Source organism: Serinus canaria, chromosome 2, assembly GCF_022539315.1.
Source record: "Serinus canaria isolate serCan28SL12 chromosome 2, serCan2020, whole genome shotgun sequence".
In the NCBI taxonomy this organism is placed as follows: domain Eukaryota; kingdom Metazoa; phylum Chordata; class Aves; order Passeriformes; family Fringillidae; genus Serinus; species Serinus canaria.
In genome coordinates this window covers 53,920,088-53,932,675 of record NC_066315.1, presented here as the reverse complement: position 1 = coordinate 53,932,675, position 12,588 = coordinate 53,920,088, and the positions used below count along the sequence as shown (strand labels likewise).

Genomic DNA, 12,588 nt, shown 5'->3' with positions numbered 1-12,588 from the left:
GGCATGAAAAAAGCGTCCGCAAGTCAGCGGGTACAATATCAGATTCTAATAAAGAGGCCCGAAGGAGTCCCCGGAAGTATTCACTCTCCCGGGAAAACTCTCTTTGGGCCTTGCACAACTCCCTAATGGTGGAATGGGGGAATGGGGTCCATTGCGCTCGGGAGGGCCCTACGCTTTCTTGGTGGTAAGAAACAGGATCGGCAGTTATTAAAGATGGCACAGTAAAATCCGAATCATCTTGATCTCCACTCCCGGAAGTCGGGGCGTGGGAACTGGGAGGCGGGGCGTGGGAACCCGGAAGCCAAGGGGAGGGGTCAGGTGTGGGAACCAGGGCGGAGCTAGGAGGTGGAGCTGATGGAGTTGGCTCCGCCTGAGGGGCGTGTTCAAAAGGCGGGGCTTGGGAAGGAGGAGGGGAAAGGGGTGTGTAGGAAGGCGGGGGATTGGGAGAAGAATTAACATAATTAGGGGCGGGGTTATAGGAATGGGAAGGGGAGGAGAAAGGGTTGGCGGGAGAAAGGAAAGGATTATGGGGAGAAGAAAAACTGATGGCGGGAAAAGCCATGCGGTCGCCGCCATTTTGGGCTCCATGGGAGCCATTTTGTGAAGAGGTCTGGGGGCTGCTGCCCTCTGAAACTGCAAATCTAACTTTGGGATGTACAACTGGGGACTCGGGGGAAAAGGAATCGGGGGATTGGAGAGAGCTCTCCGAAGTCTGGCCAGGACTTTGGAGGCGGGGGGTCAGGGAACCCTGAGGAGAGCCCGGCGGGTGGTAGGAAGCCGGCGCGGTGCTCTCGCGGGCTGCTCTCCTAAGGGTTCTGCTATTCTCAGGGAGAGAAGGGGTGGGACAAGGGTCTGGAACACGGGGGTAGGGAGAACACGAATGGGGGGGTGGTTGTTCCTTCAATTTCTGTTTTTCTCTAAGAGCTGTAATGATTTGGAAGGTCCAATAAAGTAATTTTTTGTTTTTTGATCTCCCTTTAGATTCGAATTGTGCTAATTTGTCTCCAACTGAATTCCAGAATTTTATTTCATTAACTAAATCTGGGGAGATCTCTGGAAATTGAATGAACAACCATATGATTAAATCTTTTAACTCCCGCTTAACAATTTTAACATTTCTACCTTCAAGGGTACCCACAACTTGGTAATAAACTCTTTTCTGGGGGACAGAGAGTTTGCAACCCATCTCTGCCCCGCAAAAACGAACCTTCGGAGTGAAACGAAAAAAAAACGCTAACAAAAAACCCCAACCGCTAGCCCCAACCTCACCGAGCCCAGGGCGAAACCTCGACTCGACCGGATGAAACCGGGAGATAAGGCGGGGGGGGAACTCTCGAAGTTGGGAAGCTGGAGTTACTCACCCCTTACTAGCGGGAAAGCGGGGAAAAAACTCCGAAGTCCGCGGCTTCGATCCCGGATCGGCTCCTGGGTGCGGGGAGGTGTCGATCCGATCCCTGTCCGGAGCCCTACCCCTAAAACGGGGTCTGCTCCCGAGGCAGGGTAGTTTAACGACCACGGAGCAAGCGGCAGACGACGAAGAGGAGGCGAAACTCCTCTCGAGGCTGCTGACTCCTGCCGCGGGGCGAGGGCGTCTTCTCTCGCCCCACGTTGGGCGCCAAACTGCCACGGCTGCTGCGTCGAAAGCACTTCCCTCCCGTCCGAGCGGGGGGGGAAGGCGGCCGGGGCTAGCTCGGAGCACAGCAGCAGCTAGCAGCGAGGGGCACTACCCGGATCCGTCAGGGACGTCCGGGCTGCGCCTCGGCAGGACAGCAGCAACAGTACCGTAAAGAAACGGCAAGGCGGAGAAGCCAAGAGAAAAGAGGGTCTTAACACGCCCGGTGTAGTCCAGTGGTTTTATTGTATCATTCCTCCACCGCGTCCAGGCGGGAAAAGACTCCACTGCGTCCAGGCGGGAAAAGACAGGACAAAAGGGGGAGAAGCAGTATATAAAGGGGTGTACAATAACCAATCGGGAGAAACTGAGGAGGGGAATTCAACATGACTGACACCGGTGGCAACAAGTGATACACGAACAAAGGAGGGGCTAGGGGCACCTGCCCAATCACCCCCTGTGGAAGGGAGAAGTTTCTGGAAGGATGGGGGGGTTTCAGGAGATGAACGGGGCTCTGGAGGAGGGGAAAGGGGCAGTTGCCAGGGGAACGGGGGTGGAGACAAGGGCTTGGCAGCGAGCCCAGACAGGGAGGACACCATTCGAGGGAAAGGGGGAACCAGGACTGAACCATCGAACTGGGTATAGGGGTGTAACTGGGGGAAGCATCACAAAACAATACAAAACAGGGAAAATAACTCAATTGGGAACTGAACACACACCACAACACTGTTCTGCCAGACTACAGTGATCCCAGTAATGCTATCACACCATTTACTTGCAAACGGCTTTTTCAATCTTGTGTAAAAGTTACATGAACGTTAAACAGCTCTTATTACAAAATTTTCAACATTAGGTAATTGTATTTACCTGTGGAAGAAGCATCAATATTCTGATAGCGTTCTCTCTTTGTTTCTTTATTACCCCCCGGTTTTATTCCAAGAGACAGGTGTTAGTTCCTGATTTAAGTAAGCTTATTTTAGCTATTCAGTCCACAGAACTTTGATTTTAGGCCTTATTTTTCTGCCAGATGCAGCACAATGACATATTACAGAATAAAATGTGAAGAGAAACTTCATCCAGATTATATAAAAATTCCTTAGCTGACTGATAATGTAATACAATTTACATCACCTTTGTGGTTTTTTGTCTTTCTTTTTGTTTATTTTACCTTGTTTTCCCCAAGTGTAGATTTATCTATTTATAAAATATATACAGGTAGGTCTTAAAAATGTTTTGTTAAAAAAAAGAAGCCAGTGGTGGATGTAAAGTTATAGAATGTCCTAAAACAGGCAGCAAAACTGAGCTGCCTTTATAAGGTAAAAAAAATTAACTCAAGAAATAATAAAATGAAGCTCATGAAATCAGAAAACATAATTTTAGGACTGAAATGTTTTTGAAGGTTGGGAAATTAGTTATTGTCTTTCTTTCCTATATCGGCTAAAAACTCTTTTTGTAATATAAGAAAACATTCCCCTCCTCTTCATTCTTTGCCAGAATCTTACTCCAGAGGCCCAAACACCCTCCCAGTGCCACTACTGCTAGTGTGGGCTGTTGTTACAACCACCTGGAATGCCTCTTTGCCTTTCTGAACCTTTTGGATGGCACTCTGAACCTCATATCAGATCCACTCCCTTCAAAGTCCAGAATAATCCGCCTTGGGAAAACAGCAAGACTGAAAAGGTGGTATGGGCACAAATGTCCTTTCTGACGTGCACCCCAAAGGGGTTTGGGGTGTTGCAGAACCAACTGTCTCAGCATAGATTTTCATGAAAGCATATGAGGTAAAATCCTGGGAGTCTCTGGGAGTTGACTCATCAGTCTCATCCGTTATATCTGAGGAGTAAATAATTAATGTTACATGGGTCACAATTTGCTCAACTTTTTTAAACTCAGTGAACTTACTAAGTATGAAATCCAACCATCTCCAAAGTACATTGTAGCCTGATTGAATGCTTTGTGCTTTTAAATAAGTGCTTAATTAGTACACATGAGTCCAGGACAGTGAAAGATAGTGTATTTCATTTGGATGGCTAAACAGAAGTAGGGATAGGGAAGCCTGTAATTGTCCACACTGGAGTTTGGCCAGAAGCCATTTGTGATTTGTAATGTGTCTTATCAGATAAAGCTGAGAAGTGGAAAGGAGCTTTAGTTTTTTTGTATTGACTCATTTGCTGCACAGTCACATAATGCCTGTTTTTCCCTTTCTGAAGATGGGACCTTGCTGTGTGCCTTCACAACATTATACTGGAGTTTAGCCCCTGGGCTATTCAGTGGATGCACACTGGACTTCTAATGATGGTGTGCTTGTCCTCAGCATGGCAGTGGGACTGTATATACAGGGAAGAGGGAGAAATTGTACACAAAGAATACAATCCATCAGTGTACATGTACTAAGGAGGAACCAAGCTGAGTTTGGCAGTGGGAATACAATGAGAAGTGGGAAGACTGAAGCATCTAAAATCCTGCTCTGTTGGATTTGGACATTTTATGCTGTGTTGCAGAAAGCTATTCTCTCCTTTTATGACTGCTAGGGCCAAGTCTTCTGAAGATAGTTAGAAAAACACTCTTCTTGCCTGAAAATTATCCTGCAAAACCAGAGGTTACAGTGTTCTCCAACAGCATGTCACACATTAGGAAGGAGGCAGTGGATATAATCCTGTCATACCATGGTGCAGTAATTGGAGGATGTATTAAAAGTGGAAAAGAGAGGTTTGAATAAACTGGAGAACAAACTTTGTTTAGGTCAGTGGACTGCCGAATCAGACTTCCACAGGCCACTCATATTTAACTGTTTTATGAAAATAGTCCCATCAATATGTTTAATTTTGTAGCAGGGAGGGAAGAATCTTCCTCCCCAAGAATAATGTCATGTTTGGGGAGGAGAGCGCTATCTTGACTGAATTTAAATGAGAATTCCTTCTTGAGAGAGTGAACTTGAATGTGGGTCGTCAGTCTCCTGAAGGCACTCACTAACTCAATCCATGCTGATAAAAGGTATATCTCCTTCCCAGTTTTTAAAAATGAGATAGCTGACATCGTGAAGCAGTATCTAATAGGTATGTTCCAAAAACAGCTACTTGAAACATATGCTTCCAATGAGATCAGTAGAGAAATGTCTCGTTGGTGGGTAGGAGTGGTGTTTTGACATCAAAAGAGGCATCAGGTTCTGTCAGCCTCTTAAGTGCATCTTGGTGCAAATAGAATTCAGACTTTTATGTGTATAGGAGATGTTAGTGCCAGGAACTGAAGGCTCAGTGGAGTGCTCGGTAGCAGCAAGCAGGGGTTCTAAATGCTGTGCAGTCAGGCACTTTTGTGTTCCCATGGTTCTTACTCTTTGGTCAGTATGCCAATATATGAATCATTAAATGCATATTACATTTTGTTAATCCTGTAGAAAATACCTAACAATATCTGTTGACCATAGAAATGGCACTGTACTGTTTGCTGAGCTAAATGTTTGCTGAAGGGGTTGTGCTTTGTACCTATTTGCCCAGAGAGATTACTAACATCTGCCTGCTCTGCCTTGTGACTCCTTGAAGTCACCTTGCCCTTGCTGTGTGCAGATTGAACTGACAGTATCGACTGCTAGGGGAGCTTGGATGCCTGGTTGTCTCCTTGGAAATAGAGACATCCCAGATAACAAGTATTGGTAGTGTGAGGTATTCAGACAGCGTTGATGCTGCGTTTTTAAAATGCATGGAGGGCATTACATTAGACCTGGCTATTACAGAGCACCTATCTTTGGTTTTTTCATTTAAGGTTGGAACTTCCTTGAATAGTAATAGTTGTTTATATTTTCTCAAGATTTGCTTTCATTTTCACTTTGATGCAGATTTAAGCTTCAGTCTAATGGTCTGTGCCTAGAAGTTTGAAACACTAAAGTCAATTTTACCATAAGACTATCAATATTTTTATATCAAGACTGTTTGTCTAATTCTTGTCTCTTAAGGTCTTCCAACTGGCATCAAACTTAAAAGGTGTCAAATGGGTGCTGTTTCAGATGATGACTTGCCAGTGAATAACAAAGCAAAACTTTTACTATTTCTTTTATAATGTAGTTGCAGTGAAATTAATGCATTTTAAAAGTTTACCTCAAGTCTGAAATTTGTGTCTGATTCCACAATCTAGTTTTCCCATTCTGCACAGAATTGACTTTCCTGCAGCCATTTTGCTTCCTGTTCATCACTTCAGCATCACTTGACTATTTTTTCCATGCCACAGGATAAAACATATCTGAATAATATTGTAAACCTCTATTTGTCTGTGCCTATATCAGAAATCTCTCTTTTTTGGATTGTTGGATAATTTGAGTTCAATCTTGAAAACTGGAAGAGTGTAAGTGAACAGGCAATAATATCTCAGCTAAACCAACCACTGCTGCTTCCAGTTAATTCTGACCTTTGCTGTGCTTGGCTGGAAATGAAAGTCCAGATTGCAGGTTCAGAATGATGGGTATGGTCTGGCCACATCCCTCGAGACAAGCACAAGGGTGTGAGGTAAATCAAACCACAGACTTTGCAGTGGCAAATGGTGCATCTGCCAGTGTGTGTGCCTTGAAAAGCCTGTTTTAGGGTTTGTGTACATTGCTGCCCTCCCCCAAAGTGACTGGTTACTCACTTACTGGTATTTATTTTCAAATGAGAGTTGGCAATGGGACACAAGCATCATTTCCATGTACATAATACTAAGTGTGGTTAGGATTTCTATTCAAGTAGTCAGTTCTCATGATTCAGTTGAGTTCTGTGTTGCCCTAGAGAGCTGAATACTGTCATGAAGTTTCTTTGTGATGCTGGACGAGTTATCTAAAGATGAAGATTCACTACTGGGAATTGTGTGACCTTATTCTGCTTGACCAGACTGAGATGTTTGACACATAAAGAGCAGAAGTCCCAGGCATTCAGAAGTGCAGCTATAGACTATAGGACTTAGGATGAAAAGAAGCATCCCATCACACACTGAAATCAGAAATACAGCTCTTGCATTCTCCAGAGAAGCACCAGCATTAATTGACAAATTTCATTGCAAGGCATGGCACCCTTCTAGGCACAGTGGTTGATGATGTGGGTAAATTATCCCATGTGTATGGCCATGTTTGTAACTTATTGTGAGAAATTAGTTGGTTTGAATTCATCCCCAGAAATTCTTGTAGAGTGTTCTCCAGAGGGTAACACATTGCAGCTTTTCAATAAGACTGTTTGCACAAATCCCCTTTACTTCCTACTCTTCTTGCTGGAATTTGCCTGGAGAATTAAGAGCTGCAAAATATTTAAAAATCAATAGAATTTACATGAAAAAATGAACACTAAAATGCATTGACAGGGATAACAGTGCCTTTGCACAAAAAATCAGTTGAGTATGCATATTTGATTTATTCATTCAAGAAGTTTGAGAACATGTTTGTTAGGTCTGTGATCCTTTTACATAATTTGTGCAGGTTTATTATTGGACTTGTCACTGTTATGAGGAAAATTAAATGGCTTGTTTGGAGGCTTGGGATTCAGTGTGGAAAAAAGCAGCTACACAATGTTTTATAAGCAGTGGCTATAATTAATACAGTAGTCTAAGCTGAACTGTTTCTCTGAATTAAAGCTGACAACTACCTTTTCAGCAAGAGCACAGATGGAGGAAGTAGATTTTACTGACTTGAAGTTTTACCATTTTCAGAGGAGTAGTTCTGCAGAAGTTGTGAAACTTTTAAAATGTGAAATGTTTATATTTTAGAGTGTTGATTTGGTCTGCATAATGATCCTAGGAAATTATCCTTTTTTATATTCCTTGGTATCACAGCAGAGCACTAGGTTTCCCATGAAAGGAAGCACTGTTGGGGGAAATCTTGGTTCAAGAAAGAGAACAGCAGAATGAGGAGTGGTTTTGTATAAGGTGCACTATTTGTTCTGTTCAAAGTGAGGTTTTAGCCTGAAAGATAACCTTAGAAAGTAGCATCTTAGGGTTTGATGTTCAGTGTTTTTCAGGAGTTAATAATGCTGTATTTTTAAGTCCCCCTCACACCTTCCATACATGATAGATAAAAGTGTCAGATTGGCTCTTAAGTATAAAAATCCTAAATTTAGAGCCAAATTTTGATGAGTATAAAATAACAAAAGTGTCATTTAAGTTAAGCTGATCTTGTGGCATAAAATATAAATAAAAATTCAGAAGTCAAAAGCCATGTGGCTATTGGCAGATTTACATTAGTGTTTTACTGTGGATCAAGAATATAATTTTGAAGCAAGTCTCATGATCCTGCCTGTTTGTTGTGGTTTGCTTTACCTTGCAGGGTGGTTTTGGAATATGTAAACTAATTTACTTTTGGATAAAAATGTGTTTCAGGAATGCACATAATGCTCTCTTACTGCTAGGGGGTCTACAAAACCATACTAAACTTAACCTGAAGTAGCCTCCCTCCCTCAAAACATGTGTGATGTGAACATCATACCTTCAGCACCAACAGTTTTGCTTTACAGACTGATTTTATTTTGCTATGCTGCTTGCTAAGGTAGATCTACATACTACTCATAGTGAGCTGCCAAAGATGTTAACTGATAGAATCTTGTCTTTTGAATCAGAAGCCAACTTTCAAGAAGTGCTATATCAGCAAGCAAATTAAGGATTATATGGGTGTAGCAGGTAGGAAACTACTGATGGGTTTTTCAATGTCTAAAAAAGCAAAAAACAAACAACCATGATGAAGAAAGCCTTTCAGGAAATGGGGAATGCTCCTTAGTCTGACAGACCCATTCCCCCTTTGTTTCTAATCAATAATTTACTTCATTCTTGGTGCTTTAATTGTTCCATTTGAGTATTTTTGGGAAGTGGTTGGTAGCTCTTCAAAAAGCCCTGAATGAAATGGTCCATTTCAATAAGAAGAGTATCAGTTTTGACTTAACACTTGGAGACAGGTGCTTACTTGGCAGAAAAAAATGGTGTAGATTTGGTGCTGATCCCCCAAATTCCTTTGTTTTAGTTTGAAAGCCCCAAGCTGGCACAGTAATTTTGCTGTGGTGATCTGTAGCAATAGCCAGATCGATTGTCACTGTGGTTTTGTTATGTTTGCTGGTTTCATGAAGTGCTTTCTCTAGGGTTTAATATGATAGGCTCCCAGTAAATCTAACTTATGTGGAGTTCTTAGAATCACAATTTTGGTATTAAATCTTGTGCGGCTGAAGGAATGTCAGTTAACTGCCCCATGAGCCGCCTCAGCACTGTTTCTCTCCTGTGTTATCAGTTTCAGAACTGTGAAAAACAGCCTTGTCCCTTACTACATATTTGACATTTAAGTAGGCAGTGACTGTTCATTTAAAATTAATCTGAGGGGCAGGAATTTTCTGAGTAAGCTATGGACTGGAAACCAATTTTTCTTTTTTTTTTTTGGGGGGGGGGGTGGTAAATTTTTTGTTGAAGTTTTTTTGGGAGGGGATTTTGTTTCATTGGTGTTTTTTAGTTTGGCTATTTTTGGTGGAGTTTTTTTGTTTTGGTGTGGGTTTTTTGTTTATTTTCACTGTTATGGTATATTTATATATATCATGGTGTATCTGCAGACTGATGTGAGAGCTGAAACGTTAGCAGGAAGAAATTTTCAGTAAGATCATTCAAGCTTTTTCTCTCAGAAGCTGTTTTATATTTGGACATCCACCCATATGACCAGAAATGTGTATAACTGCAGTGTCTTTTCAATGGATCTTGGTTGGTATATTGGGTTTTTAGATATATTTCTATCACTGCACAAATTTTCTGGAAACTTATAACCATCTTCCAACTTCCAGCTCTGCCCTTAGACTACCTGTCTCTTTCCTTCTTCTTCCTCTGCACTGCACCTGCTTCTTTGTTGATGTTTGATAGATGGCTGGAAGGGAAGGGAATGGCTCTTCTTCAGGCAAATGGTAAAATGCAACTACCAAAGAAACAAACCCAAAACATCAATTGTTTAGTGGAAGCCACTTTCTGTGGCTGCAACTCTGAATTTGAAGTGATACTTTGCCAGCACCTTGAGGCATGCCTGTATCTTAGCACAGCACGTCCCCCCCATTGTGTGTTACCACTTGCATCATGTCCAAAAGGCTGGGAATAGCAGTGATCTTTCCCAAAGGCCCTCTTGTCTGAAGCATTGAAAGTTTTTTCCCCACTTCAGAAAACTCAATGCCAGCATCCTTGCAGTATGCAGAAAAACTTTTTAATGATATGATTCTCACACTGAAAGGAAGCAAAGTGGCATATGTTAATTTATTGGCTACCAGAGCAAAGGTTGTCTTTTAAAAATATAGGTGCCTTTTGCCTATGCTTTGTCTTGAAGACTGGCATGGGGCAAAGGGAAATCAATTAAAAGTGCATAATGATATTATAAATATCTAATAAATAGATAAATACAGTATGACAGGGAGAAGCCAAGAAGGCTTTTAGAATAGCACATCTGTGCTCTAAAATATATTGTAATTATTCACAGTGAGTTACAGTGTGGTAAAAAGTCACTGCATAGGCAGTGCGTAAGCTATCAGGGGTATTCACATTTTGATAAAAGTCCTTTTCAAAGCCAGCATGAGAAGTTTAATCAAAGAAGTTCAACTAAATAATTTTGGAAAGAAGAAAAAGAAAACAATTTTCAGGAAGAATGAGGTGATGATGCCAGTGTAGAAACTTGTGGGCAATGTTGATTGATTGATGGACTGCTTTTTAACTTAGGAAAGGTTTCCAACAGGAATAAAAGTGATCCAGCTTTATGCAAAAGTTAGGATTTTTCCAAGTCTGCTTGAAGATTTTTAACTGTATTTTTTCCTGTAACTGCCCATTCACACAGTTGTGCACATGTTCATTCTTACTCAGTAAGTTATGCCTGGAAGACTGCAAGGTTTATAAGCATCAAATAGAAAAACAAGATGGGGGGAGAATTTGGTTTCTTAAATGCAAGTAAAAATTTCCTGTAGTCATTCTCCTTTTCTGTAGGCCTGTACATCACAGGCCTTACTGTGTGGTAATTCTTCTACAGGAGGACTTTGACCATGGGACTTGACTCTATTTGTTCTCTATGTTGATGTAAATATCAAGAACAAGCTGCAGGTTTTGTAAGGAGCAGTTTATTATTTTCTCCTTTTGCTGCAGATGGTTGACTTTGCTCAGGCTGCAAGAGCTGCAAAAGTACATAATGGAAGAGCAAATTACACTAAAAATGGAAGAAATTATGCAAGAGAGAAACTTGTTCTGCCTTTAGCAAAAGGCTCACAAAAGTTTCTTCAGTGGAGATATCCATATCTGGGAATATTTCTGGTGATTTCTTGCTTACAGAAACCTCTTTCATATTAGTCCAAACAGAGCACAATGTCAGTAAGAGTTGGGTCAGGGTGCTAATTATCTTTCTGAAAAATAGATGGGTAGACAGTCCAGGAGATAGATGTGTCGTAATTTGCTGAGGGCTTTTAAAGATAAATGGCCTTGAAGTAGATTTGTTTTCAAATGAATAGCCAGTAGAGTGTTCAGAGCAGTGGCACAGTGAGCTCTCATCAGTTTTTTTGAGTGATGAATGTTGCATATTCTGTCTATTGACGTGGTCTTTGCCATCAGATGTCCCAATATATTAATAGTTTTTAGCACAATGGTTGTAAATTATTGCAGCCCAATTTTATTACTGTTTTACATCTACCAAGGACTGAGCCTCGTGTGCAGCTTTATATTAACTCAGCAGGCACCATTAAAATATTGACATTTAGGCTCATTTTGGCAGCATTAATCATAGCATTTTATCATGCCTTAATTGTATGAAATGACTGGTGTGTTCACTTCTCTAAAAGCAGGTGAAACAATAATTTCCATTTCTCTACTTTTTCAACCCATAACTGTACTTTAAAAAAACCCAAATAACAACCCTAAAGACATCACCCCATCCGTCTCCTAACTCTGTGTGCTGTGAGCATCTACTTCTTGACTTTGTAACAACTGAACATTTAAGACCCAGCAGCTCTTATGGGCATCACTGGAAGCTCTTGGAAGTGTCATCTCCGAAAATCAGCCTCTGAAATCTCTGTGTAGGCACCTAAAGCCAGGCCTTGGCTTCAAAAGTGTACCATAATATATATAACAAGAGTACTTCTGATGTGCAAAAAAAGCTGCAATCTATGGCTGTTTTCATGTGCTGAAATGGTTTAAGGGTTTAAAACAGGCACAGAAATGCCTTTTGTGACTCACCAGCAAGAACAGGCTTATAGCACCCATGCCTGCTTTGTATTACTATACCAGTAACAGAAGCTGTGATGTTTGCTGGCTCTTTTCAATGAAGAGCATCACTAGATGATTATGTTTAATACAAGGAGTTGGCAGCCTTTCTCACTTAACAATCATTAGGAGATCTGCTGCTGAGGTCCCATTTTGCGAGGCAGCTGGAAATTGGCACTTAGTTTGAATGTATTGTTTTCTACCTTTCTCTTAAAGTTCAAGGACAAGGCAAGACTGTTCAGGCTGCACAGAGAAAAAACTTTTTCTCACTTTCCTCAGTTTACTTGGTCTTTCCACCTCTCCATTTATTCCCTATGACAATTTATTCGCCTATATATACACTTTAATGAAATGGAAGTGAGGACAATGTCAGAAAAGATGGAAGCAGAAGGCTTGAGGGAAGGTATTTGAAAGCACCAGGCAGAAGATTGCTATGATAATCATGTAGACTTTTCACTGGAGTAAAAATCATCTAGGTCTTCATTTCTATTTCTTTTGATACTTATGAAGGAGGACAATACTGTTGCTTCTGTTTTAGAAAACCGAGGCCTCAAATGGGTCTCAGCTGCAAAATAGTGGTATCCCAGTCTGCTAACCTTCACTTTGTTCTCCTAATCACACATTTAATTAATTATTTTAAAGACTGCCCCTTCCAACTCCCATCCCTTGATGTTCTTTCAACTTCAGCAGTTTGACCAGCTGTATTTTCCTTGATAACATGATATGGCTCAAGCCACAGGCTTCTACTGTGGCTTTCTGCCTCCTGCTATGCTGGA

The 12,588-nt window shown here is 41.4% G+C and overlaps 1 protein-coding gene across 2 annotated transcripts in view; it reads left to right on the top strand.

Moving 5' to 3' along the window:
• Positions 1-12,588, top strand: part of TPK1 (thiamin pyrophosphokinase 1) — a 310,282-nt gene that overhangs the window by 51,594 nt on the left and 246,100 nt on the right. The gene's annotated exons all lie outside the window — the stretch shown is intronic.